This window comes from Triticum dicoccoides, chromosome 1A, assembly GCF_002162155.2.
Source record: "Triticum dicoccoides isolate Atlit2015 ecotype Zavitan chromosome 1A, WEW_v2.0, whole genome shotgun sequence".
NCBI lineage: Eukaryota > Viridiplantae > Streptophyta > Magnoliopsida > Poales > Poaceae > Triticum > Triticum dicoccoides.
In genome coordinates, this window is record NC_041380.1 from 546,616,138 (window position 1) to 546,629,323 (window position 13,186).

Below are 13,186 nucleotides of genomic sequence, written 5' to 3' on the forward strand. Positions count from 1 at the left end.
AAACTCTCGGTGTAAAAAAAAACCAATAAAATGGCATTGAAAATCCCCGGGTTAATTTGGACATTGAAAATACATTAGTCAACTGGTTGACAAGTTCTTGATCATACGTGGCATATAACACACATGCATGTCATCGCCGGCGTATAACACATTTCAATTCTCTTTTTTTCTTTTCTTTTTGCGAGTGACATTTCAATTCTCGTTAATCTCTACGAACGTACATGGAGCACTAATAAAATGGCATTTCGGCAGCAGGCAGGGCGATTTCTCCACATGACATGGAGCAAAGCCATACTATATTTGCAAGGAAGGAACTTACTCATTGACTATCGCTTTAACAAAACATGGAATAAAACTAGACTGCTACTTGCGCCGTTCCAGAGAAAACAAAGGTGTTTTCTCCGGCCGGCCGCCGGCAGTTGGTCACAAAGAATTCTGCACACGGGGAGCTTAACTGGAATCATTCGCGGGCTTCACTATATACATCGGGCGAGAGCGCGCCTCTGTTCCCATCAGCTCCGGAGCAAGTCATCTTTGGCCAAGGCAGGCAGGCAGCGTAGCTACTAGCTAGCCAAGCACCAACCCCATTTCTCCAACGCACACGAGCTCCATTTCTTTCCTCGGTTCGTGTCATCGTGTCCAGTACAGAAGCAGAGCATCGTCGTCCTACGTCCTCGGCATGGGTTCTCCTACCCGCACTCGCCCAAGCAGCAGCAGCAACAAGAGGGGCGGCGCTCCGTCGTCGCGGCTCGTGTGGGCGTGCCTCGCCGTGCTGCTGCTGGTCCTGCTCCGCTGCTCGCCGTGCCAAGGCCGCAAGCTGCCGGAGGCGGAGCAGAACGGCGAGGTGATGCACTTCGAAGGTGGGCTGCTGCTCAAAGTGTCTCCGAGCCCTGGCGGCGGCAAGGTGGCATCGGTGGCGGCGCCGCCGAGAGGCTTCTCGAGGGCCGCGCGGTCGATGCGGTCCGTGCCCAGCCCCGGCGTCGGGCATTAACTGGGATTGCTTGGTCCTTCGCCGGTTCAAGTTTTGCATCTTTGCAGTGCTCTCTGCCGCTGCGTCGTCGTCGTCGTCTTCGTCGCTTTGTTCATCGGCTTGAACCATTTCACTGTGTGTATAGGGCGTGTATGAATGAATGGTCCTTCGAACGGGGAGGGAAGGGTCTCGCGTGTGTTTGTGCATGTATTGTAAGCAGCTGCGTGATGCACCCTGAGTTTTAACGAGGTCGACTGATTCAAGGAGATTTCAGTGTCAGCTGCATGAGCCAAGTGTTCCGTGCCATTCTGTTGCTTACTCTGGTGCATTGCCGTCTTCTTCTTTTTTTCAAGGACACGTGGCGTATCGAGATTATAGATAGAAGATGCCAAGATGGCGAGTTATTACAACGTTACAACAACCGAACCCACGGTTGCACGAGCCCGAGACCGCATGCTGACTACTCGCTATCGCACTCTATCTATCCTGACTGTGAGCGATCTTGCCTCCCACAACAGTGCCGCAATCTTTCCGGGATGACTAGTACTCTCTCTGTTTCTAAATATCAAACCTTTAAAGATTTCAATACAGAAGCAAAATGAGTGAATCGACAAGTTTATATAATTAAGTAAAAAAGGAAAGAATTTTCTAAAAAAAAAGGAAGAAAAACTTTCGTCATTGCCTGGCCACAAGAGAGTGCCTACTTTGCTTACGTTTGGTAGGACACTTTGAAAGGTACTAGTAGTCGCACATGGGGCGCATAGTTTCTCACTAACATGTGCAACTAAAAGGAAAGAATTTCGACGAAATTTCAATTTAATTTCCGATATTTCATATATTTCGGCGGGGTCCGAAATACTTGTAACCCTCAAATTTGGAGAAAGATTCAATCTAAAATTGAGATTAGGTTAACCGATGATTCGTGCGGTTTGTTTTAGTTAAGCAGAGAATACGCTTTATGCTGCCAAATGTAGTCTGTCGAAACTAAGCAGTAGTCAGTTACCCCTACATGCTAATCCCCGGGTTAATTTGGAGGACACAGAAAATGCATTAGTCAGCTGGTTGACAAGTTCTTGATCATAATAAGGTCAGAACTAGTTATTAACTCACAGAAGCACTAATAAAATGGCATTTCGGCAGCAGGCACATGACGTGGAGCAAAGTTATGAACTATGTATACAAGGAACTCATTGACTATCGCTTTAACAAGACATGGAATAAAACTAGACTGCTACTTGCGCCGTTCCAGAGCAGTAAACAAAGGTGCTTTCTCCGGCCGGCCGCCGGCAGTTGGTCACGAAGAATTCTCCACACGGGAGCTTACTCCAACTGGAATCATTCGCGGGTTTCGCTATATATATATCGAGCGAGAGCGCACCTCTCTTCCCCATCGGCTCCAGAACCAAATCATCCTTTTGCCAAGGCAGGCAGCATAGCTACTAGCTAGCCAACCCAAGCACCATTTCTCCAACACGAGCTCCGTTCCTTCCTTCAGCTCTGCCCCGGCCCCGAGCACATACAGAAGCAGAGCAGCGTCGTATTACGGTTTCATCATTCATGGGTTCTCCTACTCGTACCAGCAGTAGCAAGAGGGCCGCGCGGCCGTTCCTCGCCGTGCTGCTGCTGCTGCTGGTCCTGCTCCGCTGCTCGCCGTGCCAAGGCCGCAAGCTGCTGCTGGCGGAGGAGCAGGGCGGCGGCGAGGTGATGCACTTCGAAGGCGGCCTGGTGCTCAGGGTGTCGCCGAGCCCCCATGGCGACGACAACGATGGCGGCAAGGTGGCATCGGCGCCGAGCGGGTTCTCTAGGGCCGCGCGGTCGATGCGGTCCGTGCCCAGCCCCGGCGTCGGGCATTAACCAGGCTCGGCTCTTTCTTCCCCCGTCTCCTTCCAGAGAAGATAAGTTTGCCATGTTTACAGGGATCGGAGCTCTGCTTCTGCGTCGTCGCCGTCGTCGTCGCCGCCGCTTTGTTTGTTCCTCGGCTTCAACTTTTTGGCTTTCAGATACTGTCCTAGTAACTAGTATAGAGCTTGAATGAATGAACTGTCCTTCGAACGGGGAAGGGCCTCGCGATTGTTTGTGCATGTACTGTAACCAGCTGCCTGATGCACCCTGAATTTTAACGAGGTCGGGTGATTCAAGCAAATTTCAGTGTCAACGCCACTCATGTCAGCCGCATACTCTACTGCTTTGTCGTCCTCTCGATGATGTTTTCGACACATGTGTCCAACCTTGCCGTAATCTTTGCAGAATAACTCTTTTTTTGCGGGAATCTTTGCAGAATAACTCTTTTTTTGCGGGAATCTTTGCAGAATAACTCTTTTTTTGCGGGAATCTTTGCAGAATAACTTGCACGTACTATATTAATAATTAGGGGGGAAATGAAAGAGAAGAGATGTTTTCTACCCCCCAAGACAACGGGTGCACACACGCATGGACCGTTGCACTTTCGTCGTCGCCCGGACATATGGGCCCCGGACACATGTATACTATCACATGATAAATAATGTGTTAGGGCAACTCCGTCGCGGTTCACCATAAATGTCCATAGACAGAAATAGGGGCGGCCTTCATCCAATTGGATCAAATTTAAACGAATATTTAACAAAAAATGGACGAAATTCTTGCAGACAAGGCTATATTTATTAATTCTGGTATATTTTACAACCAAAAGTATGAAATTTCACAAAGTTTCACTTAAACCAAACGAATATTTAAAAAATAGTCTATAACCTACACAAGTTAACAGTCGGTGACCTAGTAAGCATGGCCTTGGTAGCCGCTGGCAACTCCAGCGGCGAAAAGGCCAGTCAAGATCGGCCGCCGCTGTGCGCTCGTGGCGCAGCCGCGCGGCTTCCTCCTCCTGGCGCAAAGCCTTGGCCTCCTCCAGTCAGATTCTGGCCTCCCTTTGGCTCTTCGCCGTCCGTCCAGAAAGGTGTCTGCATCTCGGCCGATTCCTCGGGTTTTGCTCGCTAACCATTGGCTGACATGCCCACATTCCGATGCGAAGTAGCCTGGGTATTTCCATTACTCCCTCCGTTCACTTTTATAAGGCCTTAAAGACATTTTAGACAATGTGCAAAATAGCCTATTTTCAGTTGTCTGAAATGACTTATAAAAGTGAACGGAGGGAGTAGTTTTCAAGCTAGCTAGGTCAAGAACGCTACTCTACCTGGGAGTCCCTATACTTAGTCAGTGCTACTAAGGCCTATGGCTCCGGTGTTGCATATAATTAACTCAATGATTCGTGCAGTTGGTTAGTTAAGCAGAGGAGACGCTTTATGCTGCCAAATGTAGTCTCTCAAAATTCTCCGTGTAGTAAAAAAACAGTAATCTGTTGCTCCTACGCACTAATCCTCCGGTTAATTTGGACACAGAAAATACAACAAGTCAGCTGGTTGACAAGTTCTTGATCATAAGGCCAGAACCAGTTAAGTAACTAATCCATGCATGTCATCGCCGGCGCATAGTAACAAAATACCGTTTCGGCGGCAGGACAACCTTTTCTCCACACTAGTAAGCTGGCACATGCAACACACGTCTAACAAAGTAGAAAACGATTTTCTCATTCATCTAATTATGACTTATGAAGCAATAAATAACATCATATATTAATTTCTGGATGCAAGATTTAAGTAAATAATTGCAGAGAAAATATTTAGGCAAGATTTCGGAACCTCTCGACTTGCAAATTGCAATGCACAGACAAGCATTTTTTTCGAGGAAACAAAAACAAGCATCTAACCGTTGTACTCCCTCCGTTCGTTTTTATAAGGCGTTTTGGAGAACTGATTTTAAACTATTTAGAGCATGTTTTGAGCAGGCTTAAATGTCTTATATAAGTGAACATAGGGAGTAATAAATAACTGGTAACCCAAAAATCTACTGTAGTTATGTCACAGCGTACTGGTTTTCTTATTCCATTATGGCAATTTCGGAGGTGGCTCTATGCTTTATCTACCCCCTACACAAATGAGTCGTATTCATCTCATGCATCAGATACAATTATATTCTTGTGAAGCAAGTTGATTATACAAGTATAATGTGTTGTTTCATCGCAGAAAAAACACAATATTCCATTCATGAAATCCTTGAGTATGCACGCACAAAAAAAATCAACTATACCCATATTACATCGCAAAAACAAGTATTTTAGTATTACAGCTTAAAGAAAATACATTTGTATTCCATCGCAAGCAAGGATATGTTAGTCGAAGTTAGTTTTACAGCCAGACCCATACAGGTAGATTTTGTCTAATAGAGGGGAAAAGGGAGGCCCAAAACCTCAGCCCCCCACCATGCATCCGGAACAACTATAACAAAATCATATCTTGAATGTGGTGTCATTGACTTAATGTTCCAATTTTTCCTAACGCCATACGAGGTGAGTCCATGAAAATGCTTTTTCTCCTCCTTTGAAACCTGATCGCCATCCACCAGTCATAGATGGGAGCGATGTTCTAGGAACTGGGGGAGACAACACCTGGTATCATGACCAAAAGGCCACCCTGGCCATACTTGCCTCGCAAAGCTGGCCGTCTCTTCGCAAGAGCCACACGTCGGGCAAATCTCACTGCCTGGCCATCTCTAGCGCAACAGCTTATTGGCCATGAGGATGTGGCCATGCCAAACCAACCAGGATGAGGACCTCACTTTGTTATATATATGCAACCTAATACATAGCTCGAGGAAACAGAGCTTGCGTTCTTCAGTCAGGCTGCATTTACTCGCCTGTGGAAACAGAGCTTTAGTTTTTCTTATAGCCACTGAAGTCTGATATCTGCACACAACAATCTCCACATGATCAAGTTTGCTGAAACAAATTATCTCTGCACACAACATTGCTAGTGTGATAAAATTTGCAACGTAAACTTATAAGTGCAAGGTCATATAAACAATCGAGTTTATCTTGTTAATCCTTTGGAACCAAAAGTAGCAATTGCAAAATGATGGTCTAAATTGACATTCAACAGCCTACATGCTTTATTTTGCCCTCTTTTAACTATATTTTGCCCTCTTCTAAAACAACATACCCCTCCCTCTTGTGTACTCGACAGAGGAATACAATTATGATGTACACAGATGCTTATTATGACCGATCCCTCTCTATGCACCTTAGTTTATATTCAGTCTCAAGCTGGCCAACACGAATCTACAATAAAAGTGACTGTAGTTACTTCTTCGGCTACTCGGCATGATGCTGCGGCTCAAGTCATCATACTGGAAAAAACATGGTCGCCTCCTCATTTCATCGCATAATGCTACCAGTAGGCTGAAGTCATGATGCTAGAAAATACATGGTTGCCTCATCTCATCAGATAATGCTACTGGTATTAAAGCAATTAACTCCCAAGACTCAAGTATGAATCCACACAAATGGCAATTGAGACCCACTATCAGTTTCATTCGCCAGAAGGGATACATGAGCGATGCTATCTTCAGACATATTTTTGGAAATCAATACAAGAAAGCGCACAACTTAGCTAGGAACACTTTCTTCCAGATCCTTCTCTATTTCTTGTATGAATTATTGTGATGTTTCTTGCCCATTCAATCATGTTTTTAGCAGTGACATGTACTCAAATGTAATATGTTGCTCACAAGAAATGTCCCTCGAGGGAGCTTTTCCTTGAAAAAACATTGCAAACGATAATCTTTTTCTGCCAATCTTATTGGAAAACATAATCATGATATGCAAACGGCAACTTATAGGGAGCGAGAACAGATACCTAGGACTTTTAGTTGTGGAAGTAAGCAACGGTGGTGGTGGCTCCCACGTCCTCGGAGGCAGTGAAACAAGGACTCCGAAATTTCCTTGTTCATTGTTCAAGGGCTGCTTGGAAGGGAGGTAATTTAAAAATTAGTCAACAATAATACTTGGGATGTTTGATTCATATCAACTCATATTGCACAACAAAAAATTGCAATGAAAAACAGAGAACAAGAAAATGAGTATTCTTATTGTGGTATCTAGAAACTTGTTCTCCCAGTGGAAAACCTGCATGCATCGAAATATAGAACATCGTGGTGAACGATTTGAATAATATTCTTATTGTAGTATAGTGAGAGCAGAACATAGGGCACAAACCTATAGGGTTGGAATTTTGCATTGCAGAGACTACATGTGCTTATACAAGTTCTTAAACCTCCTAGAAAAAGGTACTTGCATTGGGCAAGGTATCTTTAATTATGACGTTTGAAGTTTGATCACTGCCCGTATTCTCGCTTTAACCACCCACGGAGCAGGAAGAGGTTCCTGCATTGGACGTCCACCGAAATAATCTAAACATTTATGGAAGGAAAAGTGGTCTGATTTTACATAACAGATGGAGTCAAATAGTGTCTCCAGCCAGATTAGTAGCAGTTTACTGATTCACTTCTATGTAGAAGTTATGTCTTGTATGAGCAGATTGGGGTGGGTAATGGGTCCCAGAAATTTCAACACTACATCTAAGTGATACGAAATTAACTCATTAAATAACTATTGTTCCCAATCATGCACAAGAAAACGGTCACAAATGACATACGCGAATGTAATCATCATTCCCACGGTCCCACCTCGTCCTGATTGCCAGTAACAATATTATGCAAAGAAAATTTGCATGAAGCAACAAAACAATTGATGTTTCTGATGGAACTCAGGCTGCAAGTGGACGCGGGCTGTCCGCGGTGCCCACGTCCAAGCCCACATAATTTACGATCGTGGACACCCACAGTTAGAGCACCGAGAGATGCGGATTATGTGGGATGTCCCGCAGCGCCCACATCAAACCCACATCCCTTTTGAGTCGAACGTCAGTCGTGCGGATTAGCCCGATTATGACATGCTGCCATGGCCGCGGCGCCGCCGTGTACCTTCCCCATGGCCGCCCAGCGCCGCTGTCCAACTCCGCCATGGACGCCGTAATGTCGTCGTCAACCTCCGCCATGTACAGGTGCAGTTCAGTCTTCTTCTTCCCCTCTCTCATCTGTGATTTATTTCCTATCGACTACTACATCTTCAGCCAATTTCCTCTAAATTGTTCAGAGCAAAGCCGATTCATTCTACCCTGTTGAATCACGTATCATCTGTGGCCTGATAATGCGAGTCAGCGGTTGTGGTATCTTCCCTCCTCATCCAATCCTCCTTGATTTCTTCTTCTCTCAAGAACGCCATGAAGAAGCTCGCTGCTTCAAGGAACATCAGCTGCAAGCAAGCAGATTGCACCCTGCTCACCTCTTATTTTGATCTTATAACAGTGGCACTTCTAAAATCATTTTCGATGTGATTCTTCTACTGAAGCGACGCCCGCCGAACCACTGAGCTGCAACTTCGTAGAGGCAGAGGATTACCACTCCCAGATAAACAAAAGTACTACAAAAAAGATATAATTTGCAGTGTCAACTCTGAAGATTCTCCACCTGATATAATGAAGCCTGAACTTCTCTGCTCCTTCCATGTCCATTGCAAAACAGAAAATATAAGCTTGAGCCTGTGATTTACATAGGGATTACGTGGGATGTGGGATGCCCACTTATCCCGTGAAAAATTATGTGGACATATGCTGGATTCCCACTAATACTACGGGGCAGATGTGGGCGTGTTTGCGGGCTCCTGCGGAACATCCCACTTGCAGCCTGAGATCGAACGCAACATATGTATCCCCTCGTCCAAGCACGGCCATCTTGAACCACAAGGATGTGCAGATTCACAATTCTCCAATCCAATGGCAAACACAGAAGCTAATCAAAATCAGCAGCAGTCGCGGTCACCACTCTCACGGCATTCCACGCACGCGGCATGAACAGCACGCGTCGAACACCTTGCCGCATATGCAATCAAAGGACGCAAGAGGGAAAACAGGCGAACCGGGAGCGGAGCTGCCCTCACCTCGGGGTCCTCGAGAGGCTGCGCGCCCGAGACCTCGTTGGCCGTTGCCTGAGACCCCGTTGGCCGTTGGCGCCCGGAACCAGTCGACGGTCAGCACGGTCCGAATCAGGCGCTGCCTGGCCTCCCGGTGCTCCTCGTCCTCGTAGTCGATGTTGTCCTCCTCGTCCTCCGACTCGAAGCTGCCGCCCCGACGGCCGCGGGCCCCCCTGCCCTGCGGCCCTCCAGCTTGTCGTCATCCTCCTCTCCCGCGGACACCCACCGCCACTCCATGGATGGCGCCTTCCGCATGCCAGCCGCCATTCCCGAGCTGTGGCCTCGATCAGATCGAGAGACGAGAGGACGGGGCAAGGCCAGGGAAATCCTCCCGCCAAGCTGAGCGGCTGCGGAGGATGATTGGATCGGCGGGCGGCGAACGGCGTGGGAGGCGGCCCGTCCGTGCTGTGGCGAACGGCTGGCGTCTGTTGGGAGGAGGAGGGGGAGTGGGCGAAAGTCGTGCGGGCGTGGTGCGCAGCGGGTTTTTTTTTCTGAACGGCGGACAGGGTTAGTGATCGACGGATTACCGGCTTAATTCGGTGGCTTATAGCGTTAAACATGAAAAGATTAAGAGCCATTAGATCTTGCTAATGAATGGATCTGATTGTTTGGTTCTCCGTCCTCTCTTTCTTTTATAGGGGTAGTATAGATGACATGCATGGAGCAAAGCCACGCATACTCTATATTTACAAGGAAGGAACTCATTGACTATCGCTTTAACAAGACATGGAATAAACCTATAGACTACTTGCGCCGTTTCAAAAATAATAAACAAAGGCGCTCTCTTCTCTCCTGCCGGCCGCCGGCAGTTGGTCACGAAGAATTCTCCACACGGGGAGCTTAATTGGAATCATCCGCGGGCCATATATATGTATCGGGCGTGAGCAGCGTAGCCAAGCACCAGCCACATTTCTCAACACGAGCTCCAGTTCTTCCTTCAGCTCGTGTGATCGCCCCTGTACAGAAGCAGAGCAACGTCCTACCCACAGTCGCCGCGGCGGCAGCAGCAACAAAGGCGTGCTCGTGTGGGCGTTCCTCGCCGTGCTGCTGCTGGTCCTCCTGCTCGGCTGCTCGCCGTGCCAAGGCCGCAAGCTGCCGGTGACGGGCCAGGACCAGGGCGGCAAGGTGGTGCACTTCAAAGGCGGCCTGGTGCTCAGGGTGTCGCCGAGCCACGACGGCGAGGCGGCATCGGCGGTGGCGGCGGCCGCGCCGAGGGGGTTCTCGAGGGCGGCGCGGTCGATGCGGTCCGTGCCCAGCCCTGGCGTCGGGCATTAGGCTTGGCTGGCTCTTGCACGTTTTCATTGCAGAAGGGAGCTATGCTTCTACGTCGTGCTCGCTTTGTCACTCGGCTTGAACTTTTTCGCTTCAGATAGTAGTATAGCGGAGCGTGAATGAACGGTCCTTCGGATGCGGAGGGGCTGGGTGTGTTTGTGTGTGAGTGTGATGCATCCTTGATTTTAACGAGGTCGGTTGGTTGAAGGAAATTTCAGTGTCAATGTCGCCATTGCCCTGTCACTCATGTGTCAGCTGCATGAGCCAAGTTCCTGTTCCGTGGCATTCTGTTGCATGCTCTACTGCTCTGTCGTCTTCTCAATGATGTCTTCCGCACATGTGTCCAACCTTGGCGTAGTCTTTGTAAGTATACTCCCTTTATCCTGAAATACTTATCGAATAAATGAATAAAAATGAATGCACTTAATACTAAAATAATAATGTATTTAGATCTTACATATGTTTACATATATCTATTTCTTTGACAAGTATTTTCAGACGGGGGAGTGTTAATTAAGAAAAATTGAAAGAAAAGAGATGTCTTCCTAGCCCCGAAGACAACGGGTGCACACACGCATAGTTGCACTTTTGTCGTTGCCTGGACACAAGAGAGAGAGCCCACTTTGCTTGCTTTTGATAGGATATTTCGAAAAGTACTAGTAGTCGCACTTAGAGATGGCACTCGCAGGGTTTGGGTATGGGTTGAGCCACCCTATACTCTTACACGTCACATTTAAGCTTACCCATCATCCGTATCCATACTCACCAGTGAGTACAGATTTTTTTCATACCCGTCACCCGATAGGGTAAATGGATACCCATGGATAAAAATACCGATGTTTGCATAACATCAATTTGAGCGACACATAATCATAAACAACAAGATACAGTCATAATTTATAAAATAATAACATCAGTATATACTTATAAACAACAATACATCATAAACACACCACATTTTATAAACATCATCACTTACTTGTAAACAACAACACATCAAAATATCAACACACAGTCATAAACAGCAGTACAAAGTCATACATTTTTAAGTTCACAAACTCATGACAAAGGGTAGAGCTAATTTTTTCGTACTTGTTAGATTTTACAATGGTACATGGGCATGCGGGTATGGGTTATATGATCTCATACCCGTACCCGCTCTACCCGATGGATTTGAGATTTTCCTATTTACATATCCAATGGGTAACTTTTTGTCCCGTACTCTTACCCTAATAGGATTTTTACCCGTAGGGTACGTAGGTAATGGATACCCATTGCCATTCCTAGTCGCACCTGGGGAGTAGTTTCTAACTGACACGTGCAACAAAAAGGAAAGATAATATAAGATCTTTTTGATATAAATCCAGACAAAAAATGTCTTGCCTTATATTGTGATACAGAGGGAGTATCACGTAACAATTGCTAATATGTCGGGCAACTCCATCCCAGTTCATCAAAACAGACACCATGAAATATCCACGAGCATGTCTAGACATGTCTGCGGACAAAAATAGGGGTGGCTTTCATTAAATCGGAGTCACCACATGTCCGGTTAAGTTCAAACGAATATTTAACAAAAGTGCATGCGAACCGGACGATATTTATTAAACTCATACAATCAAAAGTGCAATTTTTTTAATCACTTAAGCCAAACATTTTTTTTAAAAGTAGTCTAAACTATGCGAGGTACCGAGGGATGACCTTGTAGGCATGGCCTCCGAGGGAGCGAGGCTGTTGGCACCTATGTCGTCGTCGCCGTCGCCGCCCGGGCCGTCGTCCTCATCCTTCAACAAAAGGCCCGCTAGACATTACGGCAGCTTGATCGGCGGCGAGCGTGCGGCCACTCTTCTCTGCCTCGCGAGAGCCTTGGCCTCCTCCAGTTAGAGCATCTCCAGTCGCGCCTCCAACAAAGCTCTCAGGCGAGTTTTCGGTCGTCGGCGTCAAAAAATCGCCCCAGTTGCGGTCTCAAGGGCCCAATTTTCGGCGGCTCGAGCCAAAATTTGCGCTAGCGGACCCAACCCGACCCCGGCGTGCTGGCGGGCGCTCGGGGGCGCCGGGCGAATCGTTTTTGGCGCGAAAGAGCCGCGGGCCCTTCTTGCCAGCGACTAGTCTCGCTTCTCGCTGCTTTGTCGTCCTCATCGCCTCGTTTCCCGCGGCGAATCAATGCCAAAACTGCCACACGCTGCCGCGCCGGTCAGCCTCCGCCATTGATGCCTCACGGATGGCGCAGTGAAAACGAGACGACGCGCGTCCCCTCGCATGCCACGCGTAACGCAGCGGCCACGCGTACGCGCGGCGCCTCCGCCTACATAAGCCGACCCCCAGCGCGCCGGTGGCACGCACAGAGTCTCCACCGCCGACGCCGCCTTTCTTCCCCTTACTCCCTCTCCTCTCGTCGTCTCCAGCTCAAAGAATGGCCGAACGCTTCCCAGGCGACGGCGCGGCGGCGAACGGCTTCGGCCGCCGCCACCTTCACAAGCACGAAGCTCGGCTCCTCTTTGAAGCCGAGTACCCGGTCCCGCCGGACATGCGGGTGCCCGGGGCCTGGAGAATCAGCGCCGGCGGGGTCCCGGGGCCGCCACCGCCCACCGGGGCGGCGTGGCGCGCGGAGATCGCGCGTATCCGCTCCTCCCTGTCGCGGGCGGCGAGGGAGGGGCCACGCTACGTCCCCGACAGCCCGCTCTGGGAGCCATACTTCCGCCGCCGCCGCCGCGCGAGCAGCTCGAGGCCACCAACGGTGTCGTTCCCTCCGGCAGGCTCAACTCCGAATGGCGGCGCCAATGGTGGGGCGTGCCCGGCCGCACGTTGGAGGCCGTCCTCGAGTACATCGAGGGCGGCAACACGCCGAGGCTAGAGTACCCCTCCCCCCCACCCTCGTCCTTCTCTCGCCGCCGTGGGAGCTCGTGGACGCCGAGGCGCATGGACCTGGGGGCGTCCTCCTCCTCGTCCGGCCGCTCGTGCGACTCTCCCTGCCTCCGTGGGCCGCGCTTTCTGGAAGAAGCTGTTGCCGCCACGGACGCCATTTGTAGCGCAGGGTTTGGTTC

The 13,186-nt window shown here is 48.7% G+C and overlaps 2 long non-coding RNA genes across 2 annotated transcripts; both read right to left on the minus strand.

The window, feature by feature from the left end:
- Window positions 1–5,078: 5,078 nt before the first annotated feature.
- On the minus strand, window positions 5,079–9,316 carry LOC119287908. The gene is made up of 4 exons (XR_005141010.1): window positions 8,838–9,316; window positions 7,056–7,223; window positions 6,697–6,965; window positions 5,079–5,747 (listed from the first exon to the last, which is right to left on the minus strand). It is a non-coding gene; the product is annotated as an uncharacterized LOC119287908 (long non-coding RNA).
- On the minus strand, window positions 7,492–8,827 carry LOC119287917. Its single transcript, XR_005141014.1, has 2 exons — window positions 8,369–8,827; window positions 7,492–8,271 (listed from the first exon to the last, which is right to left on the minus strand). It is a non-coding gene; the product is annotated as an uncharacterized LOC119287917 (long non-coding RNA).
- Window positions 9,317–13,186: the final 3,870 nt, after the last annotated feature.